The sequence below is a fragment of the Mytilus trossulus genome, chromosome 4 (assembly GCF_036588685.1).
Source record: "Mytilus trossulus isolate FHL-02 chromosome 4, PNRI_Mtr1.1.1.hap1, whole genome shotgun sequence".
Lineage (NCBI taxonomy): Eukaryota > Metazoa > Mollusca > Bivalvia > Mytilida > Mytilidae > Mytilus > Mytilus trossulus.
Window position 1 is genome coordinate 42,679,251 of NC_086376.1, and position 26,598 is coordinate 42,705,848.

Below are 26,598 nucleotides of genomic sequence, written 5' to 3' on the forward strand. Positions count from 1 at the left end.
CTTATTATGATTGTCTATCACGCATGTTATACGCATTGTCTTATATGTTGTCAGACATTTTGCAAAGCTTCATTTCTGGTCTTCGCTTGATTGTGTTGGTTAAATTTATATATATCTATTTAAAAATTTGATTAATCTTTTAACCAAGGAATTTATTAACTTAAATGTACTTGGCAACAACTTTTTGGCATGTGTGGCACTCGATGCTTGTTGACGAAACGTTTCTCAATTCAAATTTGATAGAAGAATGACTATTTGTCTTAAAGTTTGTACACATTTTGTCATGCATCCAGTATCTGAATAAATTCCCCTTACCACTTGCAATACGGTGTCATGAAGTTCGAGGTTCAACTTAACATAGTGACTACTTTTACGAAATTTTGGCACTTGCTCATATCTTGCTTCCCATAAAATGTGGCGTTCATTTCACCAACGCATCAAGGTTTCAATTTTCATTTTTTTTATTAATCAAACTAACCGTAGTGTTTAACTATGATATTTTCAATGAAGGATGCACAAGTGTTACTAGGAAAAAGAATGAATACTAGTAAGGATTTGAAGATGAAAAACTATTAAAAACCTTAGGAAGTAGAAGTAACATAATATACATTGTATTCCTGGCATATATCTGATTAAAATAATTATCGGAAAAACTAACCTTGGAATTTAATAAAAGTTCATAAAAAATTCGATATTTTTACGCACTTATATAAAGAATCTCTGCTGTACGGTATTTGCAAATAATCAAGGAGGCTCTATGCCTTTTGTAAAATATAAGTAGAAAACTTAAATCATGACATGAAGAATACAGCTAGTCATAACATCTTTTGCACTTTTATAAGACAATCGGATTAACATCATATTTTGTAATGAGTAACGCTACTATTATCCCTATCAATAACTATTCTCGGTACAATCTTTTTGAAAGTAAAAAAATAATTAAAGCTTCAAGAAATATATATAAAAGTTCTTTGTGGTAGTATTCTCATGCGCTTTATATTTTGAGGAAAAAACAATTTTGTAATCAACAAAAATAGTTTTATTCTGTACGAGAAAAAGTGAAAAATAACATCTTGATATAAGAACAATAAGATCAGCCATAGTTCTGTTAGATTCTGAAAAGACAAATTGATCCTTTGGTATATCTTAACTCTTTTTGGTAAAGTGTACAAGGGTTTCTTGGCGAACATCCAGCACTGTTCAATCATTTTGCTAAGCATTCATTACTTATTGTTTTACACATATATATTACAGTATCTGACCACTCGATTTTAAAGTTGGTTCTCGGCTGACCATTACACTTTGTTCATAGTAAAGCGTAATACAAGCGGATATCAGTTTACAGACCACTCAATAAATATACTACAAATATATATTAAATGAACGCAAGCGAATTGTCTGAACTCTACTGAATTTACTGCAGTTATTGGTCTAACAGACGACTAAAAGGCTAACAGATTTTTTTATTTAATATTTCAGCCTCAGTCTTGTCTGATTAATTCCAAATAAAAAAGCCGTTGCAGTGCATAACTAATGTACTAGTTTAGGTAAAAAAAAAAGCCTAAATAATCAAATAAATATGCATCAAACGGTTTTCATACAACTGTACAGGATTGGATGATAAAAATTTCAAAATAGCTACAACCGAGAGAAAAATATCCGAAATAGAAAATTTCCAAAAACGAACAAAACCAATATTTGACAAACAATAGTTAAACAAATGCTGGGCTTTACTTATAAAGATATGAATTATACTTCTTTGTTATAATTGCTGGGTATTTGATATACAATATGTTTCCGTGCATGACAAAAACAAAACAAAAAATGTTGCAGAAGAAGCACGAGCGTGGTAAAACAGAGAGCCATGTATATTTTCGACAAGCAGACTGTTTCGGAAACCTTTACCAATACGAAATTAAAATTCTAATTTAGAAATGTTCTATTGTTCTTTCATACACCGAGGTATTAAACAGACGACATCAGGAATGAACAGAATTGGGATTGTTTAACTCCGGCTTGTGAATTAAAGTGCGTAACATAGTGACGTCAGATACCTGAGAAATATTTTAACCTATAGGTCGAAAATAAACTGATAACTCCCTTGTTTACCACAAAATGACCCAGAAGACAAACATTAGTCAAATATGAACATAGCAAACCGTTATAAAGATACAAGAACTACGCAGGATGTATTTCATGTAATCGGGAGGGTCAGAAGATCTTGTAGGAATAGTCTCTTACTTTGCAAGCACAAACCTTCACTCGTTTCAACTTTGAATTAATTTAAACCGTTTAAAAACCTTAAACACGACAAACAAATATAAGGGGCAGATTGGTACTTTGATTGGTATCCGTCGATCTATGTGAGTTGAGAAACAGAGACAGGTTACAAGAAATAAAAAAAAAAATGGTTAAGAGATATTTCAAGTCATCGTTATTTTTTTGATGATCTTTTTGACTAGAGTTCAGACCAGCGACTGTACAAATGGACTATATACAAGTGCATGGTGTTTATAAGTTATGTTATCCTTCTTAAAAATTGCTGTTTTCTCCTTAAATTCTTTCACCCGAAAAACTAAAACCTAAAACACAACTTGCAGACCTATGACATACAACAAATGTAAGTTTTTTAACGACGTTGACTGCCTATACAGCAAGCCCTTACACGGTCGGTGACATTATGTTCTGTTCATAGCTAAATAATAGCTTATCAAATATTGAACAGAGAGTCTGTAAAAACGTTCAGTGGATGAAATACAAAGCTGAATTTACAATATTACCTTCCAAGGACATAAACAGTTATAGAGACACAACAAAGCACTATTTTTCACTTACAAGTCATATTAGTAAAGCAGAGCTGATGAGATGATAGGCCTATCGTAAATTTGTCAGTTGGATGTGACATGATAAATTGATTCTGTCAAACAGTAAAGGGAAACCAATTATAACATTCTGCGTCTACAAATCTTGCGTCTCATCATGGGTGACGTAAATATACGTCGTCGTGAATAAACCAAGCCATTCTCGGACAAAACCATCGTAAATGCCAAATTACTGGCTAAGACATACAATCCATTTAATCTAAGTGAAATAATATAGGAAATAACAAGGGAATCAATTTTAAAAGCTGTATTACGACAACAATGTTTTTGACATTACAAATATGACGTATATCCGTCCATTCTATAGCTAACCCTTCGGTAATTTAATTCACAACTCATCCAAACCAAGTACTGCATTTCAATACAAGATTCATAGAGTCATAAGCAAATAATGGCATTTTGCATAGCCTTTTATATTATGGTTTATACAGAGAATATTTTTTGGGGTTTTCAATCAGCAAAGAAAACAAGATCTATACAAATAATGGGATAGCAGGTATGCATTGGTGCTATCTGCTTACAGTTGTTTTCGGTAATTTTGTTTTAGCATAATAATTTGTTTTAGTAATGGTCTCTGATAAACAATAATAGAGGATGAAGGACTATATCATCAAAGATCAAGAGCCTTCCTTTTTCATCTCTATATTCGAGTATGGTTTAGTATTCATTCGTTTTATCTCTTAGATGATAATACACGTTCTGTTATGCAAAATGCAATTTCTTTTTGGTTGTCCTAAAGCATCTTACAATTATTAAAGTTCGTACCATATGTTAGGAAAAAGTTAAATGGAAGTCACTTGAGAAATTAGAATCGAAAATGATGTAATATATTTATTGATTTTATATTAATGAAATGAAAACTGACGGAAATCTGTAGAGAATATATACTAAGCAAAAGATTGACAAGCAGGAAATTTCAAGTCATGTTGCAGAGAGTGGTGGTCTTTTATAACTTTATGAATTTATGTTGTTGGTCATAAGATGGGAAGATGGGGTAGTCTTTTAAAAATTATTCCTTCATATTTGAAACTAAGACAAGAGGAATTACAGAGCGTATGATACATGTATATTATATACATGTGTCTACTGTTTAAGTCTGAAGGTTGATAAATATGAACGCAACCAAACCGCGCACCGAATGGTGGTATTTTAACTTATAACTTTATGACTTAATATTGTCGGTCATAAGTTGGGAATTTGGTATAAATGGCAAATTTCGGGTAGTATTTCAAGGTAAACCATTCATATTTGTAGACTAGAGGTCATTCAGAGCTTCGGATACCATGTCAACATTGAACTACTGTTAAATTTCTGTGATATGACCTCTATATACGTTAAAGAGATGTTGTTTGAGTGCCGACGAGATAACAAATTTCAAAGAAGAAGGACCGAGAGTATTTCCAACTTTGTAGTCAGGACTGCTTTGCTGACATTAACTGTCATTGATATGGTCAAACTTATGTATTTATTGTTCATTAAACTTTGAATCATTCGAAATACTAAAGAATGTAAGCTCAAAGAATGGACTGCATTAGCCTCATTAGCAGCATTGAGCAAAATCTTTGGAATTAAAATGCTCTTCGATATCGTATTTTATTAGCCCTTTTAACTGTTTCATACAGTTATCAAAGATACCAGGATTAACATTTAGTACGCCAGACGCGCGTCTCGTCTACATAGGACTCATCAGTGACGTTCATATCAAAATATTTATAAAGCCAAACAAGTACAAAGTTGAAGAGCATTGAGGATCAAAATTCAAAAAAGTTGTGCCAAATACGGCCAAGGTAATCTCTTATACGAGTGTCACTGGTGAGTCTTTTGTAGAATAAAAGCGCGTCTGATTTTGATGTTTTTAACATTGAGTATTATTTCTACAATTCAAAAGTCAAACAAGCAAGAATAAAAGTATCTGTCTTCCTTTGAAATTTGTTTTCTGTGCAACAATTGAGATAAACACTTTAAATCCTAATGTAATACTCTAAACGAATTACATGCAGTCTTGACGTGAAAGACAAAACAAAATTGAAGAATTCGCTTTTGCTTATTCTGTTTTAGGTAAGACACAAGAAAGAGAAGATGCAATCCAAAAATCAATGTGTGATATCATATAATACATACAGATTTGGAAGGTGTTATTCTAATTAAGAAGCTATAAAAGCCATATAGTAGCACAGTCATAATGAGTATAACACCCACCAAACCGACTGGCATCTAATGAAAATAAGATGTGTTATAAGTGCACATTAGACAACTCCCAATCTAAGTCACAATGTGTACACGAAGCAAAACGAGATAAAGAATATATTTTAAATAAATTTACATATTCAGACATGTTTGAACAAGGTTTAATCCACCATTTTCTACATTTGAAAATGCCTGTACCAAGTCAGGAATATGACAGTTCTTGTCTATTCGTTTTTGATGCGTTTTGTTATTTGATTTTGCCATGTGATTATGGACTTTCCGTATTGATTTTCCTCTGAGTTCAGTATTTTTGTGATTTTACTTTTTGCATATATTTTCAACACACAAATGCAAATCAATACTGAAGTATTAACCATATATTATAGATGTTCAATCTGATTTAAAAGTTTCTCTAGTAATCTCTTATCATGAAGGTCTTAAACAAAGAGGTTTAGAATTGTCGTTTTCCTAAGCCTTGATTATACAGCTCTACTTCACACTGAATTATATCAATAGATTAATAAAACAATATTAAAAGTCATATGTTAATTATGATATTTTAATAAACAGAAGGCTATTTGATGTAATTCTTTGATTTCATAACATTTACGAAACAGCTCTGAAATGGAAAGGTTTTAATTTCAGATTTAAACTCACATCATCAAAAACACATATTACGTACTAAACAATATAATATTGTGTACGTTGTTAATACATTTTTATGACAGAAACAATACAAATAACAAATTAAAAAACGAATAAACGCAACAATCGTTTAGTAATCTTAAAATACGAAAGCAGGTACTCTCACACATGAAGAAAAATTTAGATTTCAAAGTAAAATATTAAGGTATAAACGTTTCTACTATCAGCCGCCAGACACTTTGACGACATGAAAGACTTTATATTCTATTGATATGACTTTATAAAAGTACGTAAGGAAGATCAAAGCAGTAAATCTATTGTGACAATTGTTATTTTTGATATTATCATGAAAGTATGAGAGTGGTACAACAAATGAGCCTACTGTTCTCATATTTCATACACCAACCTTTTCTACACTCAAAATAAATACATCAAAGATACCAGGTGTGTAGTTTGGTTAGCCATAGGGGTGTAACGTCTACATCGGACTTATCTGCAATCAGATGAGTCAAGAGGCATCCAAAAGCAAATATTCAGCAAAGTTGTAAAAAGCACTGCTTGCGAAATGTTTACGTGGTGTTATAAAAACTTTACTGTGAAGGATAGTTCGACAAAAAAATGTTAACACAAAGCACAAAACAAGAAACACTTAAGAATGAACAATCTGCGAAAACCTAAATAATACCAGGGGTGAATTTTCTTATTTCTGTCGACTATTGGTAAAATGATTTATTATGAATTTAGAAGAAGGAGCTTATAAAGTTAGGTAGATACTTGCTGAATATAATATTGATCTACCCATTAACACATTTATGGCATTCCCCGAATGGATAAGTATAGTTAGTCCGTTCGTTCAATGTGTATATCGATAGAAATAAGATTTAACATTTGAAATCTGCGGTAACACTTTTAGAAAAGAATTTATAAATCAAAACAATCGTTGAAGATAAAAAAAAATGTAGTAGCGGGAGATTGGAATGTTGTTCAAGACTATGACATGGACACATTACATTATAGAAGTGAAAACAACCCCCAGTCAAAAGCCAAGATTCATGAGGTAATGCATGAACTAGATCTATTAGATATATGGCGCCAACAGCACCCTTTTGATAAAAGGTACTCATGGCGGGGTCCAAATCACAAACAAAGTCGTTTGGACTACTTCATGATTACATCAGATATAGAAGCATTTGTAGTTTCATCAGATATAGGAATAAGTTATAGATCGGATCATTCTCCTGTATTGATTAATTTAAAGTTTTCTAGTCAGATAATAGGGAAGGGTACATGGAAATTTAATAACAGTCTTTTAAGGGAAACTGAATTTATTGAGAAAGTAAAAGGGGACATCAAAACTGTTATTGAAGAATATGAGTCTGATCCATCTATGGATATTGAGACAGAGGATAAACAGTTTAGTATAAGCTATCAGCTTTTATGGGATATGATTAAGATGAATGTCCGTGGGTCTGCAATCTCTTTTTCGTCTTTCCAGAAAAAAGAAGGAAATAAAAAAGAAAAAGATTTACTATATAAGATATCATTATTAGATGAAAAACTTTTGGAGAATAACTTGCCATCAGTATACCAAGAAAGGGAAGGGATTAAAATTAAAAATATTGAGGGAAAAAAATGTAAAAGGCATAATTACAAGAGCTTAGGCAAGATGGCAAGTAGAGGGGGAAAAGGGAAGTAACTATTTTTGTAATTTGGAAAAAAAAACATTACACAGAAAAAATTATTCCCAAACTTATTTTGGAGGACGAGACTGAGATAACAGATCCTAGTACTATTAGAAATGAGCAAAAACAGTTTTATAAAAAATTATATACTAGTTGTAAACCATTGTTACTTGAAACTCACAGGGACACATTTCTTCAACATGATAATCCTTTTATTACAAAACCGAATGAGGAAGAGGTGGGTTCCTGTGAGGGACTTTTGACAATGCAGGAATGTCTGTCCTCTCTTAAACTTATGAAGAATTCCAAATCACCTGGTATAGATGGATTTACTGTTGAATTCTATAAATTCGTTTGGAATGATATTAAGATACCATTGGTAAGATGTTTAAATGAGGCTTTAGAATATGGAAAGTTCTCAATCACACAAAGGCAGGGACTCATTACTTGTATACCAAAGGAGGGTAAGTCAAAATTTTATTTAAAGAACTGGCGACCTATCACACTTTTGTGTGTAGACTATAAGATAGCTACAGCAAGTTTAGCAAATAGACTAAAAAAGGTGCTGGTAAAAATAATAAGTCAAACACAAAAAGGATTTCTTAAAGGTAGGTACATAGGTGAATGTACTAGATTTATTTATGATCTAATGGAAAAGATGGAGGAAAACGACATTCCTGGACTTTTACTTTTAGTCGATTTTGAAAAAGCTTTCGACACGGTCGAATGGTCTTTTATACTAGAGGCGTTGCAGTTTTATGGCTTTGATCAAACATTTATAAGTTGGATTAAGGCATGCTACTGTGATGCCTCTAGTGCAGTGTTAAACAACGGATATATTTCAGATTTTTTTTCATTGAAAAGAGGGGTTCGTCAAGGGGATCCTCTGTCTCCTTATCTATTTATTTTAGTTTTGGAATTACTCAGTGCAGCTATTAAAAATGACCCTGATGTTGCTGGAGTAACTATTAATGACTCAGAATTTTTATTGAGTCAATATGCTGATGATTCTTCCCTTGTCCTGGATGGGGACCAAAAGTCTCTAAATCAATGTTTAAATTTGTTTGATAAATTTTCAGAATGTGCTGGACTCAGGTGTACTTTGACAAAACTGAGGCCATATGGATTGGGTCAAAAAAGGGTAGTATGGAAAAACTTTTACCAGAAAAAAATCTTGTTTGGAACCTTTCTTGGAGGTTCAAACTATTAGGTATATGGTTTGAGCTTGCAAAAAGGGATAAGACTCTATGTAATTTTACAGCCAAGATAAACAGTATCAAGTCACTTCTTAATACTTGGGCTTATAGAGAACTAACATATATTGGGAGGGTGGTTGTGATTAAAACTTTAGCACTTCCCATTCTGGTTCAAGTTCTGACTGTCATCCCTAACCCTCCAGATGGGGTTTTGAAGGAGATTCAAAATATATTTTTCAATTTTTTATGGAAAGGAAAACCAGATAAAGTGAAAAGAACAGTGGTTATGTCTGAACACTGTGATGGTGGTCTTAAGATGCCTAATATTTACCATTTTTGTTATAGCGTAAAAATGTCTTGGCTGTATAAATTACTAGACCCCCAAAATTACTCTCCTTGGAAAGTTTTGCTGCTTAGTTAAATACAAAAAATTTTGGGGGGGGGGGGGGGGGGGGCAAAATTTTACATTTAAGTAAGGAAGGGTTGCTTTATTTAGCAAAAAAAGTCAATCCATTTTGGCATGATATCCTGGTTAATTTTTCAAAATTGAAAAATAAATTGAAAGTTGAAAACCACACCGATATTCTGTCCCAGTCCATATGGCTAAATCCAAACATCAAAATGGATGGCAGGATGATTTTGAAGGGTAAATATATTGAAAATTGCATATTTTTCATCAATGATCTGGTGTCAGATAATAATACATTATTCTCATATGAAGAATTTGAGAAAAAGTATAATTTCAATACTAATTTTGTAGAGTTTTATGGTATTTTAAGTGCTATTCCAAATATATGGAAAAGTAGGATAGTAGGTAGTTCTAAACTTGATAATATTGAAAATAAATTAGTAGATACAGTTAAAAAAGAACCTAAGTCTTGGAAATTTTTCTATAATTTATTTCTGGAGGATAATAAAGTATTATCTCTTTCTTCCCGTAACAAATGGGAAATAGACTTAAATTTACAGATTGAAGATTGGAATGCTATTTATTCCATGCCCTTCATTATAACCAAAAATTCGTTTTTACAAAATTTTCAATTTAAGATTGTTCATAGGATTTCACCATGTAATTCCTTTTTATATAAATGTAAATTAAAAGAAACTGAACTATGTACATTTTGTTCAGAAGTTAAAGAAAATATTTTTCACATTTTTTGGGAATGTAATGTAACACAAAACTTCTGGTTATGCATTATAGATTGGATTAGAAATTATGAAATCTTCTTGCCTTTTAGTGCAAAAGAGGTCATTTTAGGTGTGTCTGAGGATTCTGTCAACAGTAAAACAGTTAATAATATCTTGTTGTTATTTAAATACTATATATACAAATGTAGATGTAAGAGTGTATTGCCCACAAGATAGGGTGGGATAGAATATTTAAAGTATTGGATTACAATAGAAAAATACTCTGTATTTTTCTTAACCCCTACACAAAAAATAAAAATGGATCAGAAGTGGCAATTGTTAGCAGCATTTAATTAACAAAATTAATTGTAATATTTATATCTTATTATACCATTATGATTTAATCGATCTGACAAGTATTAATTAACTTTTTATACCTTGTGTATAATACTGTATTATGTAATTTCACATGTTTCATCTTGAAAAATAAAATAATTACAAAAAAAAAAGATAAAAAAAATAATTCAGATTTTTTTACTCCCTATAACCTCTCAAACAAATCTTTGTATGTGTGTTGTTATGAAAGACAATGTTAACATTTCCTCATAATCCCTATTCCCTATAGATAGAAGATCTTATATCAAAGAAATTTCAATTACAAAAATGTATATGCGAAAAATCAATAATAACGTTTTCCTACACCATACAACATTTTCTTCTCAAATGAAATCAAGTTAATTTTGGCACATTCTAGCACATATATTGGGTAAACAAATAAAAAAAAAAAACTCAATGAGATTTTATTTTAATAATAAACTATACAGAGTTTAAACCACCAGACAACTATAAATTATATATCTAAAACATGTTTTCGATATCAAAAGAGTTGCTATAAAGGGATACGCGAATTAATTGTTACACATTAGGATGTCACGAAAAAGCTATTAAACCATGATGTGGTTTTATACAAATACAACATATTATATACCTAGTTCAGATTTTAAGATATGTTGTCACATTTCTTCGTGGGTTTATCTTTTCAGAAAGACATTTATAGAAATAAAGGTTGGATTTTCTTCAATTACTATGGGTTTAAATTCATTTTAACAGCAAGTAATCCCTTCAACACCATCGAGTATCCCGCAGCCGACTTATATGGAGTTCTTATGCAATTAACGCAAAATGCGATCGTGTAATTTCGACGAGAATTTGCTATGCAAGCAGTAAACGTTTTGGCAATTGAAAGAAAAGAAACAATTGTGTAAGTGTTGCATAATTCTTCAATTCGTCGTCTGATGTCTACAACTATTCAATAAAATTATTATTCATCTTATTTATTGTCACATGCATATCGAATGAAGTATGTGTCATACATATACCCGTACTCCTGTTCTAACAATGATAGTTTCTGCAAAAATAAAACCCAATATAACCATTTAGGATAGATAAATTTGAATGTCGTCATATTAATGAATTCTTGTGATGTAACATAAAACTACACGGACCTTAATGATTTTGATTTGGTGTTTAGCGCCCTTTTCTGCACACTTGGAAAAATATTGACGACCAGTTTTAGTAGTTGGTAATACAGGAGAACCCCGGGAAAACCACTGACATAAGGAAGGAAAACTGGCAGTTCTAGCCAATTAACATTTGAGATTGAACGCCTTGATGAAGCCGGATTTTAACTCACAACATCATTGTTGTGGGTCTGGTGAACAAAAAAAAAAGAAACTTAAGATAGTACCTAACACTACAGGGAGATAACTCTGTAAATTCAGCTGAACGTTTGAATTACTTTGTGTTGTAAAGGGAATATTAGGCTTCTCAATGATCAAAATTGGTGTTTGTCAAACTGCTATATAACCAGTGTAATTTGTCTGACAAAATGGTTGGTTCAAAATGTTTGAAATTTTATATTTTTGTTAAAGGGTCAAAGTAAATACATTGTCCAAATTTTATGAAAATTAAAGGAGCCAAATTAATTTTAGTTAAAGTGTTGGGTACCACCTTAAGAGTTGAAACATTTTGTTTTATTTAGAATTGTAAGACCAATGTTTACTAACTTCATAATTGTTCCGTTAACAATGTCCGTCATTGAAAAACATGTTTTGTCCTAAAGGGGTTTAACCGGATGTTTATTCACTGTTAAATATAATCAGTTGGTCTCCTTATTTTTATGTTTAAATCGAATATAAGTTCTTTGTATTTTATAAGTCTACCAGAAATGTCTTAAAGGTATTCATTAAATGGAAAGAAACAAGGAAGTTAGACGGTCTGTTTTTTCTCTCTAGTGAAAGTCTGTGTAAGTACATCCTCTAATCCCGGTTATCCCTTCAACCTTGTTGAGAAAAATACTAAAGATGTTTACAAACCAATAACCATGAATGCTAAACAAATGACGCTAGGCTAAAATAACAGGAAACGTATTTTTAATATGTCCAAAAGGTGTATTTGCTTGCATTACGTATCACAAACAACATCGAATTTACAACAAGTACAACCACTGAGTTTTCAGAGGCACATTGAAAACATTTGAGGAAAAGTATAAAAATCAATGCGCAAAATCTCTTGTATCCCTTTTAAAGGAAATGTGCTTAATTGGACCTTCTTTATATCATATTTGAATCTTGTACTTTAATTTTGAACAACTGATATATCCTCACTGACTAAACACTTTTGCATTAGGTTCAGACACTCAGTAGGTGATTTGAAAGTAGTGACTTTCGTAAAAATTTCATGTAGAGCTCAGTTTATGCAAATGCAAAACTATATCCCTGTTTTTTGTCAATGTTGTGTGTGTATTGTACAGTATAAGTTCAAAAATATATCTAACTTCAGAAAAAATTACATGTTTAAATCATACAAAATTGGCCAATACACATTCATATCTTTATAGACAAGTCGAAAGATGTTATGAAAACTTTCAATACAACCTGTTTGCACCTGCTCATATCACTCTTTCGATATCAAAAAGTAAAATCACAAAAACACTCAACTTAGGGGAAAATTAAATCGGAATGTCCCTAATCACATGGGAAACCCAAATGACAAAACACATAAAAAACGAATGGAAAACAACTGTCATCTTCCTGACTTGATACAGGCATTTTCAAATGTAGAAAATGGTGGATTTAACCTGGTTTTATAGCGCTAAAATCAGTTAAAATTAAACATCCCAAACTTTATTTCAGCTCTTTTTTTTTAATTTCTACCCCCAAAAAAAAAAAAAATAAATGAGAGAGGGAAGGACAAAAATCAAGACGAAATAAATCTATATAAGTTAAAAGGTACTATACTCGTGAACAACGAAAAGCGAGATTATATTATCTCATCAACAAATAAGTATAAATACACATCCACGTTCAAATATCTACTCAGGCATTTCTTTATCTATTCAACATTTGACATATTCATTATAAGGTTAAATCTTATATCCTACTGCTGATACGTTTATTTTGGCTTGCACAAGTCATGTCTTCTTAGACTGTAAATAGCGTTAAAATACTGAATCCCTGGGACGTGTTTTAGTTGATTTTATAGTCTCTGATGTTGAGATATGTTTTTTTATCATAAATTGTTTTTGACATTTAACTAGTTTCAGTAACTGCCAGTACTGTCATATCGTTCTTTTGTGTTGATTTGACCTGCTGACATAATTTGTAATGCATATTTGATGTTACATTTTTATCATAGTGATACTCTGATATATCAGAATTTTCAATTCAAACCGTTTTGATTTCCATAGCAATGCTACAGAATTAACATACCTCATATATTTGATTACTTAGTATATCACAGTTAGATAGAGTCCCTGAGTTAAACTGCTGGTAATAGTAAAATTATCTTATTTTAAAACTTTTCAACTGGAAAAAGAATTTTACAATGGTTTTTGGAGTATTTGTAACGACTAAAAAAACAACATGCATTAAACAACCGATGGAAGTAAATATTTTATATTTATTTATTGTTATTATGCCATTTCAAGGATATCAATATTGAAATATTAACGGATCATTAAACTCAACATTATCAGAATTATAAATCGTTGGTTTGGCTTCAAACCTTGTTATTCTAAATGTCAAAATCTATCAGCAAGCTGTATTTATCCGTCAACATGGGAATTTATTGAACCGGTACGGTTAAATACAAGCTGCTACCACTGTAAAGATGAACACTTCAAATTAATCCACATAAATCGTCAAATTATTGGTTATTTCTATGATGTATCAACACAATTATTGTCAATAATGAGACTGTGGTTTTCGTATAATTGATTTACGTGTTTTCGTTCTTGTGACACAGAAAGGAGTTTTTTTTAACCAATTATGGCAAGATTCCTAAATGTTGCTACATATTATTTACAACGAATCCTTATTCAAATAGATGTTTAACCAAATAAAATTGATTTCAAGTTAAAAAAAAAACAACAACAGTTAAAGGTAAAATGAAATTTCATAGAATATGATGGCAACGCTTTGTGATCGTTGATGCTATGACTTTTGAATAGCGGTATATTAATGTTGCCTTTATCTGTACTTAAAACAAACATAACTGATTTTCTAAAGGTATCCAAAGGTGAATCTTTTAGTTTACCCTTTTGTTTTCTAAAAAACTATAAAAAGATCTTTTCATTTTCTATGCTTGTTTGCTAAAAGATATCAAGGTGAAACTTTTCATCTACTATTCTTGTTTTCGAAAAGGCTTACAAAGGTTTAAATGTTCCTCTTTGATTCCTCTATTTTAAAACCAAAACCAAGGTTAATCTTATCATCTACATTTCAAATGTGTATCTTTTCATCTAATATTTTTCTTTGGTGAAAGGTTTATAAATGTGATTTTTTTAATCTTCTATTACTCTTTTCTCAAATTTATAAAACATTTCATCTTTTCGTTTGGTATTCCTCTTGTCTAAAATGTTTTATAAATGTTTATCGTTTCATCTACCATTATTCTCTTCGATAAGGAATATAAATGTAAAACAATTATGCATGTTTTAGCTAAGAAGAAAAAAGATCTTTGTCTTAATCGTAGCTAATATAGATTTTGCAGGTTTAGGAAGATCTTCCAATGTTGATTCTATCCCAATTTGCGGGTACCAAAACAAATATAAAGAAGTAGGTGCAGTAAGACCCATTTTTGGCCCCAAAATATAGCGGTTTTACAAAATTGTGAAAATGTAATTCTTAAGCTATATTTTGGAAAGCAAATGCCTCTGCTACACAAATATGAGCTGTTTTTTTACAATAAAATGAACAAATATCGCGTTCTAGCATCATTTAGTCATGCTAAATTAATGAAATCTTCAACGGTTATTGTCTACAATGAAAGTGGCCGCATTCGTGTTCATTCATTTTATTAAAATTTAAGTTGTATTTGATGATTATACAAACCATATATAAAGTTTAAGGATGAACACGGATGCCACCACTTTCATTTTTGACAAAAACATCTGAAAAGTGACGGTTTTTGGCATATTTGATAGATTTTCATATTTAAGCTTGAATCAGAGCGTTTTAAATGACTGAATCAGTTAAAATCCTTCACATAAACTAAACGAATCAATTTTAATAGACACTTATGCGTTTAAAAAGTGTCCAAAAACTTTCGTTAGATGAACCTGAAATTTGAGGCCGAAATCGGCCCTTACCGGACCTACTCCTTTTCATAGATAAATTATTACATTTGATTTTACAGATATTTCTTCGCACGCATGAGTTCTAAAACGTGTTGTTTTCATTTATTTATGACCGATAGCATCAGTATAATTGGAAAAACTCGGTAAACTAATGCCTTATTTAATGTCATTCAATGGAAATCAATTATTTAAAAAAAGTAAATCTTATTTAATTTTCGGCTAGAAGTAGTTTTGCAGAAATCTTTTGTACTCTACGCATTTGATTATTAAGAATAATTGGGAAAGGGTTGTGTAGTTTTGTTCATACATGAATAGGATAGAACTGACATATCATTACAGTTATAACATAATTTATGTCATATGAAACACATTTTGTTTCCCAAGATCCTTACATACATTGCTGTCTCAATACAGAAAAAAAGGTTTCTAAAAGTGTTGTAGACTGTAATGCAAGATGTATTTCTTTGACAGCAGAATGTTGCATTTAACGGGCTTCTTGTCTAGTATCCCCATTCGGCAGCACCTAAATACTATACTTAAATACACCGCGTTCATTTATATCTTCTCTCTTTTTGAAAGGTTATAAATCTTAAGATAAATTCAATGAAGGTGTCTTAATATAAATGTATTCATTTATAACAACTTTAATAAAGTCTTGAAATTGTGTATGAAATTACACTTTTTTGACATGATTGAGTAGCTTCATATCTAATATGAAGTGAGATTATTTATTTTCTTTATGATTAATAATATTTTCAATAACTCGTAAATACTTTATACAATAAGCGTTTTGCAAAGCGAACATTTAGAAATCAAAATTCAGTTTTTTGAAGTAGTTATATTTTTGAATTCTGTGAAAAGATGTCTTAAGTTTAACTAGTATTTGACATGTATGTTTAATGGTGGTGTATTGTTTGATTTCAGATTATCGCCGCATTAGCGCAAAAGCAATATCATGGCTAGAAAGAATATTTGAAATCAAACAAATAGCAATATCACAAGTTCAGAAAACCTTATAAGATAGATAAAATAATTGTTAAATAAATAAAACCGATAGTAAAATCATAATATAAAAAAAAAGTTGATATTCTTCAAAAATAAAAAATAAAATAAAATCACTTTACACTTTAACATGTAACTACTATAAGTTTGTTCTTTGTCAATATAGAAATTGAATTTCCTGTTCGTTAGAAAAAAAAGTCGCATTTGATTATTGTTTATAAAAAAACAAACATTATATCTTGGAAATGAAATTCATGATTACATTATTGCACCATTAAATGCTGCCAAACAGTTTAATTTCATTTCTCTGCTAAATAACTCTTCCGTGCTACAACTTAATTTTCTAGGTTTGTCTTTGGATCAAGGACATCAATTACCCGCTCTTACTATTTTTACCAAAGGCAGGGTCATATACAGTTTATTTAAGCTTAATATAAATAGTATTTGAATACAACACTGATAGAGCAATTATTATTCTAGGCCATGATGGTAATAAAGTGTAGTTATATACCCACAATTGGCAATGTAATTAATATAAGTAATGAGAGTTGTAGAAGATAATTTTGCATAAAATTCATAGATTAACGGACTTTTTGTTTTCAAAAAGCTTGCATGCAAACACCTTTCAGTGGACAAAAAGATATATAGTTTGGAAATATGGAAACTCGGAAACTCTTCAAACGAACACTACGTTTGTAATAAGTATTCTGTGAAATGATGGGGTCCATTGTCTCGGTTTTAATACGAGAGTAGCGGTTTACAACGTAGGCTTTTAGGTCTCGACTGTATCAGGTGGTTAACCAAGACAAACCTAGGCTACTCATGCGCACACTTCCGTGAAGAAGAAAAAAGTGTTACACATAATGGGAATGCGATCCAAAAGTAAACAATACACATTTAGAGGAAAACCTAAATTCTTGAATAGACACGTCCTTATACAATATGTAAAGATTAGAAATTGAATATCGTCTTAAAGAAATGATCAACAACAGTTTTCAATATAAAAATGGTAGCATACTCTTTTAATTTATTAATTTTAAATACCATACGACATTTTGTTAGTAGTGAGCAAAAAGGTAAAAATACTACACAGAAGAAAAAGTGATCAGTATGCTTGACTTTCTTGTTGACAACATATTTGATGAAATCGGATGAAGTCTTTCTCAACAAATTTTTGGTATTCCTGTGGGAAATAACTGCGCTTAAAAATTATTTTAAGATTATTTTTGTAAACATTGATGGTTTCATTATTGAGTAATTCAAAAACAAGTTAAAGATAAGAATAGCAAATCAAAATGAAAATACTGTATAAAAATATACAGAAATATAACTCAATATACAAATATGTCATTGATAAAAGCCAATTAGTTATTTGCTATAGTACGACTTCGGAAATTGGATAAAGACATGAAATACGCTTTATGTAAAGGTCATATTCATTTACTTATCAATTTAAGTAATCTTAAGACGTCATGGAAACCTTTCAATAATATGTGTCACTACCCTCTTTCACTTCTATATATAATTTACAAAATGTGAAAATTGTCATCAAATTATAGTTTTACAAAACAGAAACTTAAACAAAATATCGATATACCATTTTAACACATTCCTTTTATTTACTTTTTATCTATTTAAAAAGTAATCATATTTAACGATACGAAGACATCATTTATCCGAGTGTCACTGATGAGTCTTTTGTAGACGACACGCGCGTCTGCCGTAAATTCAAAATTTGATCCTGCATGGTACATTGTACCTTTGATGAGTTTATTTCAGAATTGAAGAATGTTAACCCTGATATGGTTATTAAAAACAATAAGATAAAGGATAACATAAACAAAGTAAACGTGGAACGGACTTTATTTAGTTTCAGATAGTCGTTGTTAACCTTAACGTAATAAAACTAATAAAAAACTGTCAAAAACGTTTGGCAAATCAATTTATCATGTTCATATACTTTGAAACAATTATATTCATAATAATATGGGACGATGTGATAGTATCCCTTCATCTGAGATTTAATCACAAAATTGTAGCAGATGTAATAGTGATTTATCATTTAAAGACAATTTGTAAATGTTCGTAAGAAATCCGCTCAACTGTTTAATTTCAATCAGACTTGTACTATGGAACTTAACATTTCTTGCCCCGAATTTACCCTCTTGTGAAAAGAAAATTGGATTTCAGTATTTTATTTTATTTCACCCTTTATATCTACCTTAAAGACATCTGGCAAGATTGTGATTTTGAAAGACATGATCTACAAATATATCAATATTATCAGAACCATCAGGAAACACAGTAATAAACGGATTGTTGAGTTCGACTCCTAATTAAAGTTAAAGCTCTTTAATACATTTTTCCATTTGTGTTTTTGCAATTTTGCCTTTTATTTTGAGAATATAATATATTGATAGATACGTTAAGTGGTAAAAATGATCAACAAAACAAGATCTACAAATAAATTACAGAAGGCAAAAATGTTCATTATTGGAATTATGAACCTATAATTATAATTTTTACTTTTTTTTTTTACGTTTATACCCTACTATTTTTTAACAATAATCGAAAAATCGAGACTTTAAAAAGGAAAATGATCAGCAGGATAAGATCTATAAATATGTATGTCATTTATTTAGTTAGCTCATAATAGAGTTATACCTTTTTTGTGATGGTTTGAACTAATTATTTACCTTTGTTGAAGATGCAGGTGAGCTACACAGGCTCATTAGAGTATTATTTATACTAATGTATGCGTGACATCAAACGTCACCTTTTGGCAAAAATAACTTTGAAATATTTTTGTAAACACTTACTTGGTTCGAATTAGAAAAAAAGGAAGCTGTTTTAGAACGTGACTGCATTATTGTTTGAACTCTCATTATTGAGGATGTTTATTTTAAGACAGCTTACTGCTGAGAAAATAAGATTCCTTTACGAAAGGAAAAATTTCTTTTCTGTACTAAATGGTTTCTTTCCGTTTTATCAATTTATATGACAACTGTGATTTACAAACATAAGTGTAACCATCTGACAACTATAACAGATAGTCAGACAATATTCGACTAAAAAGAACTTAATATCTTACTATGATACATTAACAAGAGGTTGGAGTCCTGCTTTGATGGGAGGTCACGTTGATAATTATTAACACGTCTTTGATTTTCAAGTGCTAAGCACATTAGTCAAGCAGTTCATCGAATATCGAGTACGATGAAATAATTGCTATGGATGTAATCCTGGTAGATTATAACGATAAATATGGAAGGTTCACGGAGAGAAATTCTGTAAAGAAAATTTGATGTTGAGAGATATATGGTTTCAACATTTCTATTGTGAATGTTTTGATATAAAGACAGGTCTTTTCTAAAATACTAACTGTTATTGACTAGTGGTACAATGTATTAAAATTAGATGCTTGGTACGAAAAATACCAGAGGGACAGTCAATCTTATAAATCGAAAATAAACAACAACGTCTGGCTAAAAATTAAAGAGGACAAACAGACAAACAAAAGAAAACATGACACAACATAGAAAACTAAAGAATAAGCAACACGAACCAAACAAAAAACTAGATGTGATCTAAGGTGCTCTGGAAGGGTAAGCTAATACTGCTCCAAATGTGGCACCCGTCGTGTTGCTTATGTTATAACAAATCCGGTAAACAGTATAATTGGAAGGAGATTGTTATTACAACGTAAGGTAAATATCCGATATCATTTGTGAACGGTTATTCCATAACAGTCGACCAACTCGTGATGGCGTCCGTAAAATTTAGAAAGGGATGATCTCAACTTCGCCATTTGGAAATCTTGGTTTAATAGCTTCCTTGTGAGCAGCAACCTTTAAACGTTCATGTCTGAATCAAAAATAAGTTTTTGTATTTGTATTTATCTACAATACATTTCTGCAAATTATTTCATTATATGAATCAAACATTGAAGCAAGCCACTATTATTTTTTTAAAGTAAAGCCTTTCAAAGTGCATTCTCAAATTTATGCTGTCCCATTTATTTTTGTAGAGTAAATTACTAAAGATGTTAATTGAGAAAACAACTTTTAACATGTTCAAAGGATATTTCATTTCGCATTCTCTATATAAAAAAAACCCCACTACTACCATTGTATGTATGTAGACAGTACATTAAGAATTCAAATGCGAAGGTTAAATGTGTTAAAAGTGACAGGTTAAGCTAGCCATACAACAAAATTTTATTCACCATTTTCAAACATCTATTGACATACAAATTAAACTAGTAAAACTGAAAGAATATAGCTTCAACTATAATAATGCTGTAATCATTTTTTTTTAGCTAAAACAGTAAGCGTTAACCTGTGTCAAGGGATAAAGATCCAAAAGTATCTTTTTTTTCAAAGCTAAATGTCAAATCGGCACTGTGAAATTTGGTTATTGACATGACAACTATATGAAGAACAACCGGTTATCTTACTGTCTTAAACAATCTTAAAACCACCTGTATGTCAAATATGAAACAATTAACAAGGTCAATGAACAGCCTGCTTCATACTCTGACAATGAAAACACATATAACAATGTGTAATCAACGGAATTTGCTAGTTTGTGAGTTTTGGACAGGTACATAAAGAAATAGGAGGGTTGAACATAGTTGTGAGCACTAAACCCTGTCCTAATCTGATACATTAAAAAAAGCAATACATGAGAACAAATAGAAAACATTAGAAGTAAAGCGTTTGACTCATAAGATCAATGCTCAGCACAACAATAAACAACAAAATACAACAGGCTACAGAGTGTAAACAATATGAGAATAATCTCCCGATATCTTTAGTGTTAAAACGTTATGTTCGCCAAAAAAGCATGATATTGTGCAATACCAAACTATGAGGATCGACGACAGAATGTTGATACCTTAATAGTTATACATGCTCGATTATGTAAATTCAACTTGTAAGATATAAACTCGATGTTAATACCGATACAGAGAATATATATGTATAGCTTACTACAATTCACAGGTGATAACATACAAGGACGAGTTTATTCAAAAGAAGGTTAAAGATACCAGAGGACAGTCAAACTCATAAATCGAAAATAAACTGACATATCCATGGCTAAAAAATAGAAAAAAAACCAAACAGACAAACAAACGTACACATGCATGACACAGTATAGAAAACTAAAGAATAAGCAACACGAACCCCACCATATATGGCTAACAAATATGAAAATATAGAATAGAGGACATATTCTCATACAAGGAACTAACCCTTAGATGTGCACTACCAGCTTTTGTGTCTCTTACTATTTTATTCAATAAGTAGTTGTTATTTGTTTTATAAAGTTACTGAATCGTTGACGTTTACTTTATAACTCAATCTATTTATATGTTATTCTACTGTAACGTATGTCCTTTAATTAATAATCTTCAAATCAATGAACTTTATTTCATCCTTAACATCATGAAAACATGATTAAGTTCTTCGGTTTCAGGTAAAAAGATCTGTGAAGACTGATCGAAATAGTAATAAAGCGCAAACGACTTTGATATTTCATACAACTGCGTGACTATATTTTGTGTGTTAATTTCTTTTTTGTATACATTTATTTAAATTGAAAGATCTAGTAGCTTACTTTTATGGAATACGAAAATAAAAAATACGGCGTTGTTAATTTTTTATATCTAACACAATTTATTTACAAAGCTTCAGTTAAGGATTTTCAATTTGCGTGACCGCTGGATCAGGCTATTGGATTTATTTATGGATAAGAACTATATCAGAGTTGATTACAAAACCATTATTGCACAGTTCTTAATCACTTGATCACTTGATATAAGTTATAATAGTTATCAAAAGTACCAGGATTTTAATTTTATACGCCAGACGCGCGTTTCGTCTACATAAGACTCATCAGTGACGCTCAGATCAAAATAGTTAAAAAGCCAAATAAATACAAAGTTGAAGAGCATTGAGGACCCAAAATTACAAAAAGTTGTGCCAAATACGGCTAAGGTTATCTACTCCTGGGGTAAGAAAATCCTTAGTTTTTCGAAAAATTCAAGGTTTTGTGAACAGAAAATTTATAAAAATGACCATATAATTGATATTCATGTCAACACCGAAGTGCTAACTACTGGGCTGGTGATACCCTCGGGGACGAAACGTCCACCAGCAGTGGCATCGACCCAGTGGTGTAAATAGTTATCAAAAGTACCAGGATTTTAATTTTATACGCCAGACGCGCGTTTCGTCTACATAAGACTCATCAGTGACGCTCAGATCAAAATAGTTAAAAAGCCAAATGAATACAAAGTTGAAGAGCATTGAGGACCCAAAATTACAAAAAGTTGTGCCAAGTACGGCTAAGGTTATCTACTCCTGGGGTAAGAAAATCCTTAGTTTTTCGAAAAATTCAAGGTTTTGTGAACAGAAAATTTATAAAAATGACCATATAATTGATATTCATGTCAACACCGAAGTGCTGACTACTGGGCTGGTTATACCCGCGGGGACGAAACGTTCACCAGCAGTGGCATCGACCCAGTGGTGTAAATAGTTATCAAAAGTACCAGGATTTTAATTTTATACGCCAGACGCGCGTTTCGTCTACATAAGACTCATCAGTGACGCTCAGATCAAAATAGTTAAAAAGCCAAATAAATACAAAGTTGAAGAGCATTGAGGACCCAAAATTACAAAAAGTTGTGCCAAATACGGCTAAGGTTATCTACTCCAGGGGTAAGAAAATCCTTAGTTTTTCGGAAAATTCAAGGTTTTGTGAACAGAAAATTTATAAAAATGACCATATAATTGATATTCATGTCAACACCGATCACTGATCAACAAATATAATGAAGGAACAAGCGAATAAATTCATCATAGATACCATGTTAAAAGGTTAGATAAAGTACGAAGTTGAAGACCATTGAGGACCATAAAATCCTAAAAGTTTTGCCAAATACAGCTAAGGTAAGCTATTCCGGAGGTTGAAAAGGCTTAAGTATTTTACAATATAAAAGTTGTGTTAACAGTTGATTCACAATAATCAACATATCAATGATAACTCAAGTCACAACAAACGTGCTGACTACTGGGCTGGTGATACCCTTATGGAATTAAAAATCCACCAGCAGTGGCATTGATCCAGTGTTTGTAAATAAACTCATCATAGATACCAGGATTGAAAGTTGATATTTACGCCAGACTAGCATTTCGTCTACAAAAGACGCATCAGTGACGCTCGAAAAAAAATGTTAAAAAAGTACGAAGATTAAATTTACTAAAAGTTTTGCCAAATTCAGCTACGGTAACCTATTCCAGAGGTCGAAAAACCTTAGTATTTCAAGTTTTGTTACATGTAAATCATTATCTGGTAATCTTTGAGAAGAACCCGAATTTACTTTTCTTTGTACTGTTTTGTTATTTTTTTTTGTCTTATGGTCGTGTAGTATTGTCACTGTGTGGTCGACTTGTTAGCTCGGATATCCCTTTTTATATCATACACATGTCAAATATACAAATATACCAATCGTTAATTTCCTAATATTAAATCAGCATTTTCTTTGAAGCATATGAACGTCACCGTTTACAATCAATTAGAGTAACTTCCACGGTTGGAACCATGTACAGAACCACATAAGACATTAAAAACTTTTCGAGAATATTAAACATCTTAAAAGATCATGTTTGATATGTGCGTATTTCTGAAAATGAAATGTTATCTCAATTGTTTAATATCTAATAATGTCAATTTGTTGGATCTTATAAATGATGCATTAAACATGCGAGAACATTTTTCATAACTTTGGATCTTTCTACTTAATTTAAGTCAGCGCAGTAGTATAACAGTCGCTTAAATAAACGTGCAATATCTCATTAAACCAATAAGTCGACAAACAACAAAACACCCGAGGACGATACGTTTTCAAAAGAGTTTTCATTTATCTATAATATTTGTTTTAATCAACTACAGATGGTATGGTTTGAGCTCACGTGTCAAAGTAGAGCGTTGCCAGTTGTGACACTGACAAATTCACTTAAATCAATGTCACTTTTCTTACAATTTTCAGCTAATCATAGTGTGGTTAATTCTACCAAAGTGTTCCCTAAAGCACAAGATGATTTAGCTTGAGCAGTAAATTCTTGGTAAACAACTGCTGAAACTAGTCCATACGTATGCTAAAAATAAAATCCGATTGATTATATCAAAATTATTATTTTCAATAAAAGGTACCAACCAATTATTGAACATGATAAAAATGGATAAGACGATCATTTATATGATGAAATCTATTATCAGATCATTGACAAAATGCAATTATTGCCAACAATAGTCCTCGTGTGCAAAACTAGTTATAATGTATTATTAAATCAAACTTATATATTGGAAACCTTTGTGACAATGGTGTCAATAGTTCATGTGCAGTCGTTAAACTTTTACTCAGTCTATTACCTAAATTGATTTACTTTCCGATTATAAGGGACATAAACATGAATTTAGAGTCAATTATATTTACGTTCGTTTATTTTCAGTTTCAATTCAGACATTGAAGAAGACAAATGCAGCATTCGTTACTAGAGAAGCCTTTACATTAGTTTAATCCGATGCATTTCGTGATTTACTTGTAACAGAAGACAAACCCTTTTAAAAATGTTCCATCCCCTAAACAACTACATTGTTGGTTGACTGATAGTCGTTTGCAAATGTTTTATGCAGGACGAGATCATACCCTATCCTTTTACATCTTTCTTTGTATGATAATTGTTTTTTGTCCTTTTCGTATATTCTGATGATTTGTCGTTTTTGATGCGTTTTGTTATTTGATTTTGCCATGTGATTATGGACTTTCCGAATTGATTTTCCTTTAAGTTCAGTATTTTTGTGATTTAACTTTTTTGTAATTATTCAAAAATTTCGGTCAATAATTCATAAATATCATTATTTGATTGCATCTGTCGTGATATGTTACACGACAGTATACTCATTATATAATGTATTGTTGATTGATTGATATTGAACGTAAATTTCAGTACCATTGTGTTGTTTTGTGGCGGTCATCTGATATTGGCGGTGGAAGCCGGAGTGTCCGGAGAGAACCAACCAACCTATGATAAGAAAACTTAAAATGCCAATCAATAAAGTAGATTGAAGTTGAGAGCAACTACCATGTGCTATATTCGAAAACACCACCTCAGTCTTGACATGGTTGAGAAACAGTAGTTCGACTATTTAGACTATTCGGCTATTGAGGCTCCTCATATAGCACATTCATAAGATTTTCTGTATTTAGCAAACGAACACGTCATGTACGTTAATACGCTGGTTCATACGGACGATTTGTTATCCAACTACGACAAATAATCTTTTCCCTGAACGGCGATATAAGTTTTTGCTCTTATTCGTACTTTTATATCATTAGATGGAGAAGCATCAATTGTAATGACCGGGCAGACAACCCCAAACTAATCTTGGGGCAAGGTACTACGAACTGAACGTTAACAAAAACTGCAAAATGACACAGAATTAGCAGAGACAATTTGCAAAACGTAAACTGTATCATACGTGTGCTTTTTCATTTGTATGAACTTTAATTGAACGTCAGTCTTTTGTGTTGCATAGAGAATCTTCTTCAAGAAAATTTCAGGAATTAAAAAATATTGATACTAACCTCGACGTAATTTATTTTAGAAATAATCATATAAATTTGAAAAGAAGTCATAAGGTTATGTGTCAAAAGGACAGAATGCCCCTGCTAAAGAAATCACATTGCATCTTCTAATATGCGACAAATATGTGTCAAACCCCTAATTTGGCATACATTTGTAAAAGTTATTATCACAATGAATATATTTGCTAATTTCAAGCTGATGTGTCAATAATTTTATGGTAAACTTCCATTATCAAAACTTTTACTTAATAAGGGACACGCGAAACGGAATACATTACTAGTATTCCCTAACTTTTGTTGGCGGGCATGAAAATACCACAGTAATATTTAAATAATTAGTCAACACAGCATAATGATATTGTGATGGCATGGCGTGCTTGAATGATTTTAAATTTCAACTAATTTAGCTCTGAACATGTATTTTTGTTATTGCTTTGAATACGATGTTCTTGTATATGTGAAGGATACGAACATGTGCAATACACACTTGGTTTAATTAGTACATGACAATAACCCGTAATGTAGTTTTTTTTAAACTTGTGCTTGTTAGTGTTGCCAAATGCACGTCATTATTTTTATTTCA

General features: G+C 31.1%; 1 protein-coding gene across 1 annotated transcript in view; it reads right to left on the reverse strand.

Annotated features, from left to right (window-relative positions):
• LOC134715321 (QRFP-like peptide receptor) overlaps positions 1-26,598 on the reverse strand; it is a 114,515-nt gene that overhangs the window by 4,930 nt on the left and 82,987 nt on the right. The window lies entirely within an intron of this gene.